The sequence below is a fragment of the Panthera onca genome, chromosome X (assembly GCF_046562875.1).
Source record: "Panthera onca isolate mPanOnc1 chromosome X, mPanOnc1 haplotype 2, whole genome shotgun sequence".
Lineage (NCBI taxonomy): Eukaryota > Metazoa > Chordata > Mammalia > Carnivora > Felidae > Panthera > Panthera onca.
Genome location: NC_138357.1, coordinates 26,419,688 through 26,437,885, shown reverse-complemented (window position 1 = coordinate 26,437,885; position 18,198 = coordinate 26,419,688). Strand labels below are relative to the sequence as shown.

At 41.2% G+C, this 18,198-nt stretch overlaps 1 protein-coding gene across 1 annotated transcript in view; it reads right to left on the bottom strand.

Moving 5' to 3' along the window:
- Window positions 1-15,854, bottom strand: part of TENM1 (teneurin transmembrane protein 1) — a 790,868-nt gene extending 775,014 nt beyond the window's left edge. The window contains exon 1 of the mRNA XM_081792970.1: window positions 15,272-15,854. The gene's annotated coding sequence lies outside the window, so the exon portion shown is untranslated. The remainder of the gene's footprint in view (window positions 1-15,271) is intronic.
- Between the last annotated feature and the right edge of the window lie 2,344 nt (window positions 15,855-18,198).

The following is an 18,198-nucleotide window of genomic DNA, read 5'->3' as shown; positions in this document are numbered from 1 at the left end:
TCTGAGCTGTCAGCACAGAGCCCTACACCGGGCTTCAACTCACTAACTGTGAGATCTTGACCTGAGCCAAAGTTGGATGTTTAACCTTAAGACTGAGCCACCCAGGCACCGCTGGAGAACAAAAACTTTAAACTGTCGTAGTCCAATATTTTATGATTGGCACTCAATTAACCTTATGGCCCCAATTTATCAATCAAGTAAACCCCAAACCCATTTTTTTTTTATTTTTTAAGTTTATTTAGTTTTGAGAGAGAGACTGAGAGAGCGGGGGAAGGGCAGAGAGAGAAGGAGAGAGACAGTCCCAAGCAGGCTCCACACTGTCAGCCCAGAGCCCCATGTGGGGCTTGAACCCACGAACCACGAGATCATGACCTGAGCCGAAACCAACAGTCAGACACTTAACTGACTGAGCCACCTAGGCATCCCAACTGTTATTTTTTTTATATTGAGGCAAAAATCTCATCAATAAGGACAAACAATTTAAAATTTCTACACAATAAATCAAGACAGAAGAAAATATATAAATGCAGTTTTTTAAAAAAATGTAGGTCAATAGCATTATTGTCATGTTTCACAAAGATCATCAATGTGACCTTGTAATGATAATAATAGAGTATTATATTATTACTAATGATCTCCATAGCCAATATACCATATATAAATCATTCATAATAGACTGAAGTGGTACTCTTAATTAGTTGCAATCTAATTGCCCAATGTGCATTTTTCATCACTGTTAATGTTGCTCAAAAAAGACATAGTTCTGCTCAAGTGTTCATGTGGTTCCATAACAGTGCTAAGTTAGAATCTTTCAAGGGAAGACATTTCAGAAAGTACTTAGATCTTGACTACAAAAAAGTATTTCTGGCTCTTCTGCCACATATACCAGAGCAAGTCTGTAGAAATTGGCTTCATACCCATCAGGCTGATTTTTCAAGGAGGTTAGCAAAAAATGCTTTAAAAAAATAAACTGCCCTATATGCAGCATTTTGCCTTGGTGAGATACACAGAGAACTGGGAAGCAAGAGGGCTTTGAAATTATTTAGCTCTTCTTTGCTCACTTCTCAACTGCCTTCAAACTGAAGCCTTTAGGAGGATATCTCCCCATTTATGATTAGAGAAGGCCAGTTCTTATGTCGATCTATACAAGATACCCCAGGTCACTTGCCATCATTTACCAGTTCAAACATGTACCACTTCCCTCACCTTCCACCGCTTTATTTCACTCAAGAATTTATCTCCAAAAAAGAAACTGTTGACTGTCTTAATAATGCATGGGGGTTAGCTACCCTTTAGAAAAAAAAAAAGTTAGAATGTTTGACAGGACCATCATTGAACACAACCTAATAATGCACACCAGAGGCAAAAACAGCAGGAGCCACAAATGTTAGAAATGCATCTCGGGGCGCCTGGGTGGCTCAGTCGGTTAAGCGTCCGACGTCAGCTCAGGTCACGATCTCGCCATCTGTGAGTTCGAGCCCCGCGTCGGGCTCTGGGCTGATGGCTCGGAGCCTGGGGCCTGCTTCCGATTCTGTGTCTCCCTCTCTCTCTGCCCCTCCCCCGTTCATGCTCTGTCTCTCTCTGTCTCAAAAATAAATAAAACGCTAAAAAAAATCTGTAAAATCTTTAAAAAAATAAAAATAATAATAATAAAAAAAAAGAAATGCATCTCAAGTACTATTGGTTTTGGAGATAGAGCCTGCAAAGCAGAGTCCTAAAGCCAAATCTGAACAGCTCATTAAGAGTTCATCTAACCCACACTTTAATTAGAGCCACCACCTCTTGTTTGGTCCTACATAGAGAATAATATTCTACATCTTTCAGTTGTCTGCCTCTTAAGATGAGAGAGCCAATCATCTGAGATTGGCATGGAGACGAAATGCATAAATTGAAGGTGAGCAGAAGAATGGCCTAAGAGTCTGGCTAAAAAAAAACCATATTTATATAAATACGCATGCATATAAGGATGCATATATGTGTGTGTGGATAGATATGTTCTGCAGATGAATTTTAAAGGTATAATTTCTATTTGTTTAGGAAATGGGCCATTTTTTACTTATTTTCAATAGTTACTCAATTATATACTAAGTATAACTATAACAACTTATTAGCACTTTCTATTTTCAAGGGACTTTGGGCTGCATATAGGTCACACTTTATTTTACTAATGAGTATATCTTTACATATTGCTACACATACTTTGAAAGCCCTAATGCTATTTTTCTTACTCAAAGACCTTGCAGAAAATAATTGTGTTAATAACAGAGACAGTTTCCCCATTACAATGATCAGTGCTCTCAGACAATTAATGCCACAACACTCTGTATTGTCACTTTCTTCCTCAGGGCCTAGAGAATTTCGAGGTTTACGTTATTGGCTGCAGCTTCTTTTTTTTCTGGCAATATGGCCCTTTCTAATGATGAGACCTGCCAAAACTTGTCAATGCTATTTTTCTTCTTTTCCATTAGAGGTGACTGTGGCTGAATAGCCAAGTAATCTATAGTCTAACTTCACTTAATTGTTTTTACTACATGACACGAAGAAATATAGTGAGTAATCACGCCTGTTTTACATGAAGCAAATTGCTAGTGCTTTCCACAGCAATGTGAAGAAGTCTTAACTTGCCTAATCTCCCTGAACATCCTGTTCAAATCCCGACAGGATAAACTCAGCCCTCCTTGGCTCTCCAATGACTAAAGACTAGATTGGATCAGTGGATCTCAATCATTTTCCCTGTCTGTAGATCTCTTCAAAACAAAGGAGCGAGACAATACTACCCCAGTCACATCTGTATATTCCTCTCCCTCTAGCACCATCTCTCAAGGATAACAGGCTTACCCTCTCTTATTTATTACTGAAACTTCACTTCTAAGGTGGCAGTATTTATTTTTGTGTTTGTTTCTTTGTTTTCTAAGTGTATTCTTCTGCAGTGAAAGTTATACAGACTTATTGTAGAAAATCTGGAAAATGCAGAAGGTATAAAAGAAAAAAAATCACTTAATACCTACCTCCTCCAAACAGAAATAATCACTTTTAGCACTTTAGTGCATCGTTTTCCAGTCTTTTTTTTTTTCTTTCTTATATACTGGGTAAATATAATTTTGTCTCCTGCTTTATTACTTGATAGCATAACATAAATGTTTTCTTTTTATCATAAAATATTTGTAAACATCATCTTTAATGGCCATAAAATGTTACATTGTCTGGATGTACCATAAATCACTTAGCAATTCCCTTGTTGAATATTTAGGTTCCTTCATTTTTTCCACTATTAAAATTTCTGGCGAAAATCCTTGCCAATACAGCTTTTCCTGCACTTTGCATTACTTCTTTAGGACAAATTCCCAGAAGTAGAATTACTGGGTCAAATGGGTATGAGCATGTTTAAGGCTTTTGCTGCAAACTGCCAAATCTATACCAATGAACATTTCATCATGTCCTTATATTCATTCATGTATTCACCCAATACTTATTAAACACCTACTATGTACCAGGCACTGTGCGAGGTGATATGGATGCATTAGTGAACAACACAGACACAAAGTCCATGCCCTCATAGAGCTAATATGCTAGTACATTTGACAAATTATAAATACATAAAAATACAGTGTGGTACCAGGTAGTGGTGAGTAATATGAGGAAAAATAGAAATGGAAAAAGGCACAGGAAATGAAGAATCATGACCGGACTCATTACACAGGATGGCCAAGGAAGGCCTCTATGATTAAGGAATATTTGATCAAAGATCTGAAAAAAGTGGGAAAGTAAGCTTATAGAAATCTTGGAGCAAATTCATTTCAGGCAGAGGAAATGGCAAGTGCAAAGACCCTGAGAGACAAAAAATGCATGGCACGTCTAAGAAACAAAATGGAGGACAGTGTGGCTAGAATGTTATGACCAAGGTTTGGTGGGGAAAACAGTAAGATGCAAGACCCAAAAACAGACCAAATCACACAGGGCCTTGTAGGCCATAGTAAAGATTTAAAATTATTTTTCAAATTTTTATTTTAAGTGTAAGAAGAAGGCAGCCATTGGAGGGCAAAGAGCAGGAAAATCACAAGATCTTATTTATGTTTTAAAAGGATCACGCTGGTTGCTGTGTAGAAAACTACAGAGGGGCAAAAATGTGTGTAGGGGCACACTTAGGAGTTATTTCAGTATTCTAGGTGAGAGATGATGGTGGTTTGGTCTAAGGTGTTAATGACGAAGATAAAATGTTTCAGACAAGATACAGTCTGAAGGTATAGTCAACAACATTTGTTAATTGGTTGGATGTTAGGTGTAAAAAAAGATGAATCAACAAGGACTCTAAAGTGTGGAGCTTGAACAAGTGCACTGAGCAGTATCTTACAAAACCAACCAAAAAAGTCCTTGTTTTTATTGTTTCTAACTTGCATTTATTTTGATCATTGAAGATGGAGCTTTTTTTTCACATTTATTGACCATTGTATGAAAAATCTGTTCATGCCTTTGTTCAGATAGCATTCATAAAATCCTTTCCTTCCTTAGCTTCCATTTCATTATTTTCTGGTTTGCCTCTTACCTCTCTGACCTTAATCTGACTTGCTTTCCATTGAAGGCTTCTCTTACTTCACCAACCTCTTAAAGTCCAGAGTTTCTCCAGAGTTTCTCAGGATTTCATCCTTGCTTCTCTTCTTACCCCATATACACTCCTTAGGTGAACTCCCCCACCTATTCCTATGATTTCAACTACTACATTGACCAATGACACACAAATATCTACCTCCAGACCTCATCTTCAGATCTGGATTTCCATCTGTTACAAACCATCTCCATCTGGATGTCTGGATGGCGTCTTACATTAAATAAATCCAAACTTGACCTCATTATCCCCACCAAAACAGACTTTTTCTTCTATTTTCCCTATACTGCTTAATAGCGTTACCTAATTTCCCAAGCCAAAGTCTCAGAGTCACTCCTCCCTCTCCGTCACCCTCTACATGTTTTCATTTTCCAAGTCCTCCTAAGGCTACCTTATGAGTGGTTCTCGAATTCCTTGCCCCACCTCCATCTGCCACTGTTTTTGGTGCATATCCTCATAATTGCTCAGTTGCAACACAGTCTCTCAATGTCTCACTATTACTACTCTTAATCGATTTCAATCCATTCTTCATACAGATGTCATCTTCCTAAAACCAAAGTTGGTGACTTGTCCCCACCATTTTAAAGCCCCTCATCTGAAGTTCATTTACTGAGACAGAGAGAGTGAGAGAGAGAGACAGAGACAGAGAGAGAGAGAGAGAGAGAGAGAGAAAACATGCATGAGTGGGAGGAGGGGCAGAGAGAAAGGAAGAGACAGAATCCCAAGCAGGCTCTGCATTGTCAGCACAGAGCCTAACTCAGGGCTCAATTTCACAATCTGTGAGATCATGACGTGAGCCGAAACAAAGAGTCATATGCCCAACCGACTGAGCCACCCATATGCCTGCCCCTAAGGTCCCTCATTAATTCAGTAGACTCTGCTACAACATACTACATTGCATCATTTTGGATAAACAGCAGAAAAACCACCATTCTCCAGTTTAACTCTCCAGACAGGGAAATCTTAATACATTCATTCACTCAACAAATATATACTAAGCATCTTCTGTGTGTCAGGCACAAGGAGAGATATAAAATATCTTTCCCCACCTGGATAGGAAATAAAATGAAACTCTATTATCCTGGGTTGGTATTCTCCATTGCTAATTTAGCCTCTAATTTAGCCTCGTGCACTCTTGCAATCCTTACCATGTAGAATGTGGTTCCCCTGTTCTCTGACTAAAACATTCCTAGCTGTTCTTTAAAAGCCAATTCAGGGGCGCCTGGGTGGCGCAGTCGGTTAAGCGTCCGACTTCAGCCAGGTCACGATCTCGCGGTCCGTGAGTTCGAGCCCCGCATCGGGCTCTGGGCTGATGGCTCGGAGCCTGGAGCCTGTTTCCGATTCTGTGTCTCCCTCTCTCTCTGCCCCTCCCCGTTCATGCTCTGTCTCTCTCTGTCCCAAAAATAAATAAAAAACGTTGAAAAAAAAAAAATTAAAAGCCAATTCATATGATACACCTTTGTAAAACTGTATATACCTTTGAGCTTCCAGAGCATTCTAATTATTCCTCTTCTAGAGGACTTGTTATATAACAATATGCTTATATGTCTGTCTCCTCCATTAGACAGTAAGTTTTTTTTAATTTTTTTAATGTTTATTTATTTTTGAGAAAGAGACAAAGCATGAGCAGGGAGGGGCAGAGAGAGGGAGACACAGAATTTGAAGCAGGCTTTAGGCTCTGAGCTGTCAGCACAGAGCCTGACGTGGGGCTCAAACCCACAAACTGTGAGATCATGACCTGAGCGGAAGTCGCAGCTTAACGGACTGAGCCCCCCAGGCACCCTTAGATGGTAAGTTTTTAAAGTATCTTCGTATCACTGGGTAAACACAAGCACTTTTAAAAAGTTTTGGCAAATGAATGAATGAGAAAATGAACATATGGTGTTTTTTTCTTCATGAAGATTATTTTATGATGTATAATCAGGGGCGCCTGGGTGGCTCAATCGCTTAAGCGTCTGACTCTTGATTTCGGCTCAGTTCATGATATCAGGGTCATGATATCTAGCCCTATGTAATGCTCCTTGCTGGGGGTGGAACCTACTTGAGTCTCTCTCTCCCCCTCCCTTTGTCCCTCCCCTGTTCTCTCGCTCACTAGCTCTCTTTTGCTCTCTTTCTCTCTAAAAAAAAAAAAAATATGATGTATAATCAAACTTGTGTAATACTGAAGTCTTCATGGAAAAGACTTGGGACTTCAACACACATTGTCCCAGAACTCTGTGTAAAGTTGATTCTTTTTCTGCCTTTTCAACAACAAAGAAGTCTCAAGTATTTTGCTAAATATCTGGGACCAGAGTTCTCTCACTACATCTATTGCTGTTTTAAACATTTCCTTAAACATGTTTTATCCCATGTTTTACAGAAATATATTGTTGAAATTTTCTCGATTCTGTGTTGAATTACCCTTAAAATATTTCCATTGCACTGAATTCTAATTGTTTACATTAAAATTGCCTCACTTTCACAAGTTGTCCAATGTTTCATCAAGGCAATATCTCAAATGCGAGAAAAGAACAAAACAATGGGAAAAAATGTAGCACCCTTGTGTTAACACTTCATGGGTTTGAAACCAAAAATAAATGGTGTCACACCTAAGGGTTGACATTTTATTACACTAAACATGAAAGACAAATCACAAATGCACCAACAATGTATGGATATGTGCACAGAGTAAATCTGTAATAAAAGATAACATCCCAGGAAATCAGTGTATTATTTTAGCTTCTACCCGAGATCATTGAAAGAATGTATGAGCCAAAACCAATATAAAGAATAATATTTCACATTACACTTATAATTCGCTAGGATATGCATAAAGGAATGGTCGGATTTAGAAAAGGAATAAAGAGGTTAAGCACTACCAACACTTTAGTGAATGTCCCAGCATATCCTTTCTCATAAACCTATACACTACCTCAATTCTTGGAAGGAAAGAAAGAAAGAAAAGAGAAAGAAAGGGAAGGGGGAAGAAATGAGAGTGATTTTATTGTTTTTTCAAGGTACAAAAGTCTTCTCAAATCTAAGCAATAGGTATCAATTGGCCAATCAACTGCACAGCGTTTTCCCTTAGAGGTCATTAAATCTCATTAGTGAAATTAATACTATCTTTCCAAAAGCAGTTTCTCATTTGACTTGCATAGCAATGATGTCAATGCTTCCCTACATTGCTTAAAGCTCTAAACATATAATGATTCACAATCACAAAAATACATTCATTTCAAGCATAGAGTAAGCAAATAAGTGATTTATGTTTCTGTAAATGATGTTTGTAAAATGCATGTCAAAAATGTACGTATACTTTTTAATAAATATTCCTTTAGAAAAAAATTCCTTCCCCACACACATAAGCACAAACATATTTTGGGGCTAGTTAATAAAGCAGGAGATCACACGACAATATCACTCAAATGCTTGCAATTAAGCAGAGCAGCTTTAAAAAAAGAAAATCACTAATGCTAAAGGGGGGTAATGCACAGAGTATAAATTCAAAATGTTGATCAGAAACATTTTGTTGATAGGAATCGAGTTAGCTAGGAACATTTCAGATTTAGAAGGCTTCCAGTCACCCTGTGGTTGTAGTGTATTTATACACCTCTATATTTAAACACAGGTGGTAATTACCAAGATTGAGACACCTTTAATAGGGCATCATCATAGGTGCAAAGGATGTGTAGCATAAGATGAGTTCATTATCAATAACTTTCCTGAATTAATCATCTCTTAGGACATTTACTTTTAAATGTACCTGAAAAAACCTGGATTATTGAGATAGGCCATCTGCAGTATCTTTTTCTAATTTCTCTGAACAACTGAAGAGTTTTCTTAAAATGTCCATATACAGCTGTGACACAGGGATTATAATATCTAATAAACCAATTGACCATCTAATCTGGCACCTTCTCTTTGACAGGTGTCTAAACCATATAGAGGCATGAGAAGTAATATAAACACTTACAATCCACCAATTATGCAAAATCATCCAACTGGGAAATTTTCTCCTTGACCTTAGCCAGCGATCAGATTTTCCCTGAAGTATGTAATGTACTTTTATTTTGGCTGCTTTAAAAATCCTCATTCATACAGGCAGCTAAAAACATTAAACTGTGATTCCAAACATTAAAATGAAAATGGATTTCCTTTGATATAACCATAAAGGGATTCTACTGAAAGTTTCATATATACAGCTGCATCAGCATCCTGAATATTCATAGTACCTTTCTACTAAATAGGAGAACAACTGAAAAGTAAATATACAGTAATTTTGAAAGGGAAACTGAGGTTATAACACAAGAACATCATTTGGATGAATAGCCAAAATTCATTGATCAGATATTTGGAACCATCCAGATGATTGTCTGTTATTTTGCATCGTACATCCAGATGTCATACATCTGCTGAAAGGCTAGACGAAATCAACGTGACACAGAAGATAGGGCACAGACAGATAGTAGGGAATCTCCATGTTCAACATTGATGATTGACTGAATTTTTCATGTTTTACTCAGATATTTTCATATCACACCAGTATGGCTCAAGTAACAGAAGTAAACCAACTAACAAATTCAATACCCAACAACTGGATACCAATATCATCAATATTCCCTAAAACGTAAAAATGTAAATATTGTTTTTCCTAAACTTTTAAATCACTACTTCATTCTGTCGTTAATAATTCTGTCTGAGATATTTATGTTTTGAAATTCTAGTCACTTTAAAACAAAAAACCTGTTGACACAGAAATATGTATCTTCATTCTTTTTTCATCATCAAAATCCTTTTTGGGAATCACTCTTTCTTAGCCATAATATAGAAATTTGTTTACAGCCATAAACTCACAAGAAAAAATATTAGTTTATCAGGACCCATTGCTGATAATATTGCAAAAGGCTTAACATGGATTGCAATTCAGCTCATATTAGAGTTTGTGATTCCAAAATTCAATTTTGTAAGTCATAATCAGCCACAAAAATGTTACAACAGAATATGAGAAACATTAAAAGGCAATTTCCTCATTGTTGACTACTTATCAACTGACAACTTAGTCAATTAAAATTAAAACAATCAGCATGCTTTATGGTGACGGGTAAAATGAGTGTTTTACAGATTTCAAATAAATGTTTTCAAATCCATTTTGTCGCTGTAATAAAAAAACAAGTGGGGCATAGATATTTTAATAAAATTGTTTTTATATTTGGAAAGGAAAAATAACCAATCCTACTGGAAAAGTCAAGCATCATTTATACTTTACTATGATCACTAACTAGGCTTCTTCAAAGTCTACAAAATCATAATTTGAATGAACATATTTTTTCAATATAATAGCTATTACGAAACTATTTTACGGCTGCGAATGTCCTCATAGAACAAAAATGCTCTGTAGCACACATAAATACCAACAGGAACGCACGAATCAAACCTCTATTTCTGTGATTATTTTTAAAGAACTGCGTGAGTAGGGGACAGAGAGGGTAAGCAGTAGATCTTCAGGAAAATGACAGAGATGGCACTGATTTTTTGTTCTGCTTAATCATTTATTGCTCACAAATTCAATTCCTCAGCCTTTTATGGTTACTTTCAGAGACCAACAGGCTGGCATGAAATTAAATTAACAAGCAGGTTCCCATCCTGAATTAGTGACTCCCAGCTGTCTGTCCGTCTAGTTTCCATGGCAGTAGAAGAATCGGTGGAAAATGAGGTGCAGAAAATTGTAAGAAGCCAACATATCAAACTCTTTAAGTTGATTTCTTTAAACCGATGAATCAGTAGCGGGGGTGGTGGGGGTAGGCAGAATCGAAGTTAAAGTTTTTAATATCCTGGCTTGTTGAAAAAGCCAGTGTGTTTCTGTTTTTGTAATTGCTAAGGGGTGCAAACATCTCCTTATGCATTTCATTGAAGGCTGTAGATTCAGGATGGCATACAGTTTATTATGTATTTTATAGTAATCCAAGAGTGTTTGATGTAGTTTACATTATGTTAAAGTGTTTTATTTTTTCTTTCTCTTTTTGGCAAAAATATTAAGATTCATCAGGCTGTTAAATGACTCCAAACTTCTAGAAACTAAGTAAGAAATTCTCTCAACAAACCTGATGTTTGTCTGTATTACCCCAAACAGCTGGATGGTTGATGAACTTTTCACTTACGTATTTGAGATAGAGCCATAGAGACCTTTCATAAGCACCCAGAAAAAAATACTAATCTTGGCCCATACCTCCCATAAACACAGATATGAAGGCTAAGAGTAAGAGCTTCACAGGGGGTGATCCACTAATATGAAAAAAGACCATTTAACACATTTTCCTATGTTCATTTTTCAATTAGCCTCTCCACTCATACAGTTAGAGTAGAGTGGGAACGGAGAACCCAATATTTCAGAATCATTACATCACACTGAAAACATCATCCAAGAGGTAGTGGTTAGTTGGCATATATGCATGTTTCACCATATGCTATTGTTTACCTAACGTGGAGGCTTGGACAGGAAGTAAAAGTCATATTTTTTAAAAAATTGTAAATTATCCAAGATTATACTTCCAGGTCTAGAAATGACTACTAAAGTTACATAAGAATTTAACAGGCTTTATTTATCAGACTCTAAATTATTATTTTTTAAATATTAGGAATCCAACTTCAACTGTAAAAATATTTACCATCTCCAATTAAAACTAGTTTGCTTGATTGTGTACAAAAATGTTAACAGTGCAACTGATATAAATATTGTTATACAATAATTTTCACTTTATGCCATCAAATTCCAATTTCCTCAGCCTTATTTTTCATGGGTTCCAAATGTAAGAATTTTGTTGGTCTTGCTAAATTGTACCAACTTGCACCTAGCAAACTACATTATAAAATTGTCATAACAGAGTACCACATACCGAAGACACCTATGGTTGGACCATCAAGGTTATTAGGAATAATCAAAAGCTGTGTGAAATCTTTTCTAGCATTCACCTGCTCAAACTAAGCACGGTTCTAGCTGGTTCTATTTAATATTCCCTTTCCTCAGTTTCAAAAAAATTAATGGAAAACAGAAAGAAATAGAAATAATAGATCAAGCCTGAATAACAGAAAGAAATAACATATTAAGCCAGGATTCAGAATGTTTTACCTTTTAGGGGAAGGAAAAATAATAGTAGTCTACATTCAAAATAGCGATTTAATCTAATACTCAGAACCTGCAGATGATTTAAAACACTTATTGTATATGGAAATAGTTTTGAAATTTGATTCTTCTCAATTTTTTATAATCAGAAGCAGCTACACTCCCAGCTATGGATATATGCTGTTGATCATAACTGCTAAATACTCTCTCCTACAATATTCTTCATGATTTAATCTGCCTGTAGTTGTGCTAGTAATCCAGTTCAAACCTTCATGCCAAATGGCAAATGATGGAAAGCTTCTTTTTTTTTTTTTAAGTATGCATGGATTCCTACATTTGAAGGTAAATTGACAGGAATTTAAATATATATATAGAATTTTCATAAAATTATTATACATGTTTTATATATGATGCATGGCATTCTTTAGATAGTGTGCATGTGTCTGTGTGTCTGTGGGTGTGTGAGAGAGAGAGAGAAAGAGAGAACAAATATGTGAGTACTCTTAAAAATTTTGTTTTCATTAAAAAAAATCATGAGTATGCAAAGTACTGGTCTTCTTTTGACCTCAGGTCGGTAAGTAAGTGAGTAAATAAATAAATAAATAGTTTGAGAAACCGTAGGGGATTTATTAACCATAATCTATACTAAGCACTTGATAAACTAAAAACTGAAAGTGATGGACTTCTGGGAAAAGCAAGCTTCAAGCAAAAATTACAAGGATTCTAACTGCTATCTCTAACATAGAATGGAAAAAAAGGTGTTATGTTAACTAACACTGAACCTTCTTACCATTTCCATGTTTTTTAAGGTCGTCATGGAAAATAAAGTTCAGAGGCAACATATCAAAAAAATATTTTGCAGTTTGACGATTTAAAGAAATACTGCACAAAATAAACTTAAATGCTGAGTTGTTCTGCTTCAGCAAGAATCTTTGTATTAAAGGCAAAAAGGTACAATGACTATAAGGGGAACTATGATTATGTCAGTGTTATTCACACATATGATAATTGAATTAAAACAATGAGACTTCTAGGGTGTTCGGACTTGGACTTCCAATTAGGCCTTTGAATGAGACGGTGATTACATATAATCTGATTTTATTTTTTAACACTCCTAAATATTTGAGTATCTGGAGTCTCTCTTAATCACCCTTACAGCACAATGATTCTGCAAAGCCTTCTTTCCTTCAGCCTCACTGTATATTGTGTTCATAATCTGGACCTAGAACTAATGGTAAATACTAATTCATGTATTAAAAAATACTCATTTTCTACTGTGTCTGACATTGTTCTAGGGACTAGACTCCATTAATTTTATTATGAGAATGTCAACATTTCTTTTGTAGAGTTGTTTTCCAGAAACACCTGTTTATCAAAAACATTCTGGGGGACAATCTGAAAACTTTCAAATAACATTTAAAGCATGGATTCATTTTAGAAATTACCTGAACCCCTCTTCACATGTACCTTGTGACTTTTATTATCATTAAAAAGTTCCAACATTACCTGGGCATACTTGAAAGCTTTTAACTACCTTAAAAAAAAAAAAAAAACTTCACAATAGTAAATTAGTTAACATATCACCCAAAAAAGTATTATAAACTTCGACCAAAATGGCAAAACTAGGATTCTGCTTTTCCATTTATTTACCGTAAGGGTCATACTGTGTCTTATAAAAATTCATTTTCTTCCACACTGCAGATAGAAAGAGCAATGAGGGGGGGTGAGCAAACGAACAAATGCTGGGTAATCATGGAGCATAAGGTAAAGCTATGGATCTCCTTTTAATAGAAAAAATCCTTTTCTTCTTAGACTCTACTCTTTCTTGGCAGCACTTAAGTACCCTATGCTCCAAATCGAATGTCTTCGGACTAGGAAGATGAATCAGGATATTCAGCCAGGATATTCAGCCAAAAGATAATAATAAAGCAGACATTTGCTATGTCTTCCCAAACAGGTTGAGAGTTGCGACTGACTCTCACAGTATAGTGTACCTGCTTTGTTAGTTATAATCATTGAGCAACCATCTAAAATTCAAGGAATCTGTCTGTGACCCTTACTTACCACAAACGCGATCAATTAAATGTTAATCAAACAGTACCTATTAGAGTCCACTGGGGTATTTCGTTTCCTTTTGGTTTCTGAAACCGAATGACTACTAATTTCCCTTCACTAGCACCAGAAACTTCTTTTTGTATTTCTTCCGGCCACTTCAAATACACCTCGGGATTAACATTCCAGGAAAATAAATAAATAAATAAACGGGAAAGTTCAGGCGGCTCCTGACCAACTAACTGCTTCCTACGGAAAATGTGGAGTTTTCCTACGCATATTAGCATATCGCCAGTAGCAGTGATGCAGATCTGCTAAACCCGAAGCTGCCGACGGCATGCACGAGCTGCAAACCAGCCCTCGCCCCCGCCCCTACTCTCCTGGTGGCGAAATAGATGTCGAGACATCTACTAGTGGAGTGAGATCGTTTGTCTCCGCAATTGTAAACAACTGGATGCACTGGGTTTGCTGAAATGTTTAAATGCACTCCTGACTGTAAACACATCCACTCACCAAGTCGCGCTAAGTCTCCCTTCTCCACCTCTAGGAAAAGCACCCTAAAACTGAATTCTTAATCCGCCCGTTGTGCAGTGGGAGAAAGTGAGGTTACGTTTCTCCAGCCATGCCCAGAGGGTACTTGGCGCTCCGCAGTTGTACTGGACACTGCTAGATTCCTGGGACCACGTCTCAGGATGAAATGCAAAAAAACACACAAACCCGCGCAGCTGAGCGCGTGGTTAAAGCCAACACCGACGGCTCCCAGAGCACCGACTACTGCGTAATGACTGTCTCTTTTGCCAAAGATTGGGGTGTAGGGAGGACGAATCGGGTGGGGCCCCAGACGGCGTAGGTAAGGTTCTAGAGTCCCCCCCCCCCACCTCCGAATCTGGGCTCCCCGAGTGGGGTTCAAAAGGAAATTCAGAAGCAAACAGGTACTAAAGTGCGTCCTAGACCCTAGGCATCTTCTCTCGAAAGGAAGGCAGTAGCGGGACCTAAGTGACTGAGCCCCAGGCGGACGCTCCAGGTGGGAGGGATGCCGGGGAGAGGCGACCCCTGTCTCTCCTCGGACCGAACCTCCCCTCTCCAGCGTCCAGGTCCACTTGTTAGAGCGCCCCGGCTCTGCGTGAAAGCCGAGGCGCCCCCCCCCCCCCCCCCCCGCCTTTCACAACCAGAGGAGTTGGTTGGCAAAAGTGTCGCCTGTAAAGCCCAACGAGCCCTCGAAGGCGGCGCCCCCAGGGCCCACTGGAAGCTTGAACTGCGAACAAGGCCGACCTCCCACCTCCCCCGGGTGGTCCAGACCCCCGGGCCCAGCAGAGACCAAAAGAAGAAGGAGCGAAGGTTCTGCTTCCTCGGGCAGGACTCCCAGAGCGGACGCAGCCCGCGGTTCACAGCCGGGAGCCGCCATCCGTCGCCAGCAGCCTCGGGGTGAAGTTCGCCCGAGTCCTTGGGGTGGGAGGTTGGGGGTGGAGGCCGCGAGCCAGGAGAAAGGAGATGGGGACCCCGAGAAACGCACCTACCTAGTCCAAGCGCAAGTTTCGGCGACGTCCCCAGGTGCGGTCCCCCGCCCCCTCGCCAGGTGCTCAGCCCCGCCGGGCGCCGCCGGTGCCCGGGACTTCAGGCGTCTCAGCCGGCTCCTGCGGGAAACGACTGTAAATCCACATTACTGTTCGAGCTGCCGCTTGGGCCCCCGCATCGCTCTCCTCTGGCGGCGGCGGTGCTCTCAGCCGGCCGCCGCCGGGGGCAGGAACCGAACCTGGCTACTGCCGCGCCAGCGGACGTTCCTTGCCAGGAGGGTGCTTGCGCCCGGGGTCGTGTGTGTGTGTGTGTGTGTGTGTGTGTGTGTGTGTGCGCGCGCGCGAGTGTGTATACGCGTGTGTGTCCGTGAAAGAGAGAGTGTGCGTGTGTGTGCAAGCAGAAGGGGTGAGCTCAGCCCCCGGGGCACTCGGAGGTGAACTCCGGGCTAAGCCGGAGCCCGCCGCGCTCCCGGGTGCGGGGCGTCTGCACGGCTGATGGCTGTGCTGATGTTGCCGTGGCCGCCGCCGCCGCGCTCTAAGGCTGGTAGCGGTGGTGCAAAAAATGTTTCTCCGCTACTCGAGACCAAAAAACCTGCCCTGTCTACTGAGCATGCCCGGTTTGACAGCTCTACAGCCGAGATTTTTTTTTTTCCCTTTTCCCCAAGACTCCAGGTTTTAGCCGCAGCTGAGATGGGGGGGGAGGGAGGAGGAGCAGGAGGAGGGCTGAGGGAGCAGGTAACGGGCAGAGGAAAGGAAGTCAAGATGAGAAAGATCAGGGTGTTAGAGGATGGAGACAGGGAAGGAGAAAGCTGGAGATGGGAGCAGAGGAAGGAAATATGGATCGACTAAATTTAGATTTCGTACCACCCTGAGTTCCTGGCCAGGGGACTCTCACGACTAGCTTTTATTATTTTTTCCCGAGGGTTAGGTGATATATGGGGTTCGGAGGAGTGTTTGTCACCCCCAAGACCAACCTGGGACAGTGTTTCATAGTCATGACATACACAAGCACGCGGGCACATCACGCACACACACACAAACACACACAAAGGAGCGTGAGCACTGCTGTGCTCTGTAAAGCCTCAGGACTGACTTAGAAAGAATGTGAAGTCTCTTGCCAGTGTAACTTTGGCTAAATAAATAAATAAATAAGAAGAAAGAAAAATCGAGCGAGAGAAATTGTTTGGGTCTCTCCTTCTCCCCTCTCCCCCGCCCTTCCAGAAAAGCCAAGCCCGTGAGTGCCATGTGTAAGTGACCCGCAAGCTCTCTCGCGTCCGTCTGTGAGAGCACCACTGACTGCCACCAGCTGACAGTGTGACCCCAGCGCGCCAAGGCCGGCCACCCGCAGCCTCCTGGTGGCGTGTCAGCTCAGCACTGACAAAGTCCCCCTGGAGGTGGGGGGGGGGGGGGCATCGTTCCAGCTCCTGCCCAGCCTAGCCGCCCTGGTCCCTGGGCTCCCTAAACAGCTCCGCCCCTCACCCCGCCGGGCACCGGGGCACGTACCCCAGCGAACCCAGCGCGCTGCCCGAAGCCCTGGATCCCTCCTTTCCCACCCTTTCCAGCTTCCTAGAAAAAGCGGAAAAGCGGAATCTGCATGTCCAGAAACTCGTTTCGGAAGCCTTAGGAGTCCTACTGGGCATGCTCAGGACTTGGGGTGCCTCGCGTGGAGGAACTCTCTGGCCGCCAACATCTGCACGCCTGGGCCAGATGTGAGACTGAAGAGGGAGGCGTTGGCGCCCTATTGGAGTTTGACTCCGGTTCCGGGAAGGGCGGCGGCGACGCCCACAGTCGCCTTCTCCTTCCCGGCTTCCCAGCGAGAGCAAGACCGTGGGAGATACCAAGTGCCGAGCCAGGGGAGCTGCACCAACTGGAGAAACAGGAGTCTTGGGTACTTCCAGACCCCCTTCCCCCCAGCGCCACCCCCGCGTAGGCAGGTAGGGGGCGCGCAGAGCAGCGAAGAGAGCCCCGCGTGTGTTAGCGGGTACCGCTAACCGCTAGGTAAAGAAAAAAGAGCGAGAAGAGTCGAACCTTCTTTGGGAGAAGGACGTTTACTGATGGTTTTCTTGAGTGAAGAAAGAAGGGCGTGTGTGAATGTGTTTGTGTGCACGCACGTTTGTAATTTTCCTCCGCAAGAGCAGGGACAGGAAAGCGAGAAGCTATTGCCGAGTTGAGAGCCCGCTAGGGGTTGCAATAAGGCACATTTGGAGCCTTGGCTGGCGCTAATTACCAAGAAGAGTTGCTCGCGGCGCGGTGGGCGCGCACCAAAGCTTCCAGCTGTTCTCCACCCTGGGTGGTGGCAGCTGCGCGAGGATGGCTTCCGGGCTGTACTGTCTCTGCGCGCCGGAGCAAGGGGACCAGATTCGGTTTTCGAAAGAGAGGTAGTATAGGGTGACGCCAGGGGGAGATCTCGGAACCGTGTGTTCCCGTCTTCCTAGGTTTTGATACAGGTATTTGCAAAGGGGGAATTGTAAGCCCAGCACACCACCGAGGGGAGGAAATGCACCGAGCTGAACACTCTCGGGGAAAGAATCTGGGAATCAAGAGCTGTTTTTTACCCCCTCCGTCCCTTTTCCAACACCGCCTTCAGCTTTGGGCAGGAATCATTTGGATCCCTGCCGTTCATCACCCCACCCCCACCCACACCCCACCGCTCTGCCAACAAAGAAACAAAAGATGACAACCCGACTCTGTAGGGGGATAGCAACTGCTTCCAGAACCATCTCTTTCTTGGGCTGTTGAAAAAGCGACGGGGGGGAGGGATGGCTGTAAAATCTGTGTCTTGCCACGAATATGTAAACGAACCTTCCCAAAACCTACTACCGTTCTCTGAAACAAAACAAAAACATGTATATGTATAAAGCATATATAAATAGCCTAAATAAAGGAAAGATTCCTCGTTAAGATCTACCATAACCCTGAACTGCGGAGGG